The sequence below is a fragment of the Sinocyclocheilus anshuiensis genome, unplaced genomic scaffold (assembly GCF_001515605.1).
Source record: "Sinocyclocheilus anshuiensis isolate Anshui unplaced genomic scaffold, SAMN03320099.WGS_v1.1 scaffold252, whole genome shotgun sequence".
NCBI lineage: Eukaryota > Metazoa > Chordata > Actinopteri > Cypriniformes > Cyprinidae > Sinocyclocheilus > Sinocyclocheilus anshuiensis.
In genome coordinates this window covers 962950-963876 of record NW_015554095.1, presented here as the reverse complement: position 1 = coordinate 963876, position 927 = coordinate 962950, and the positions used below count along the sequence as shown (strand labels likewise).

General features: G+C 34.0%; 1 long non-coding RNA gene across 1 annotated transcript in view; it reads right to left on the bottom strand.

The window, feature by feature from the left end:
* The window catches only part of LOC107669494 (uncharacterized), a 4356-nt gene extending 3713 nt beyond the window's left edge, over nt 1-643 (bottom strand). The window contains exon 1 of the long non-coding RNA XR_001631996.1: nt 520-643. This is a non-coding gene — a long non-coding RNA (uncharacterized LOC107669494). The remainder of the gene's footprint in view (nt 1-519) is intronic.
* Between the last annotated feature and the right edge of the window lie 284 nt (nt 644-927).

Here is a 927-nt window from a genome sequence, read left to right as displayed (position 1 = left end):
TTTGAATTTGAAGATCAGGGTAAATTTAACTTATTTTGTCTTCTGGGAAGCATGTAACTATCTTCTGTAGCCTCTGAAGGGCAGTACTACATTAAAAAATATGATAGTTGATCTGATATTCTATCTGATAGATAGAAAAGTTTTTTTTACCCCCCTGGCTCTTAATGCATCGTTTTTCCTTCGGGAGCATCAGTGAGCTTATATATTAATATGGCTATTAAAAAAATTATAATTATTATAATAATAATTATTATTATTAACTATTTGGGGGAAATCCAATTGTGTTTTCTGATTAAAAAAAAATGTAAATGCTATTTAAATGTGATAAAAAAAAAAAACCTGTAGGTTTGCTGTGCTTGTTTGTAGGGATGCATATTTTGGCCAAAATTTTGTGACTATATATCAATATGGCTATAAAATAATAATAATTATAATTAGTAATAGTAGTAAGTATTTTGTTATCAAAGTTTTTAAAGAAATTATACTAAATAAGGAAATATGAAAAAGTGTTCATTGTACCTTAGCCTTCTCGGTGGGCTCGATAACAATTCTGTTAGTGGAGTTGTTGAGCTCCCGGGAAACGACGCACAGGAATTCGGCCTGGTCCTCGTTGCCATAGTTATAGGAGGAGCCGATACTTATGAGCTTGAGATAGACAAGTTGAGTCAAGTTTGTACCATAGTAAACAGATAAGCAACAAAAGCACTGGCTTACGTAAGTCCCAAAGAAAGGTGCAGACATATTCGGTTTCTCAAAAACATCATGTGCAGCATCTACAGTCTGTACAATCTACATAGTTTAAAACAATGAGGAACATCCAGAGACCTTCTGTATGTCTGATTTGAAAGATGCTACAATACTCCAGACAAAGGATCTGCACCTATACTGGTCAAGAGCACCACATATGATGGGGACGTGAGGAGAAAC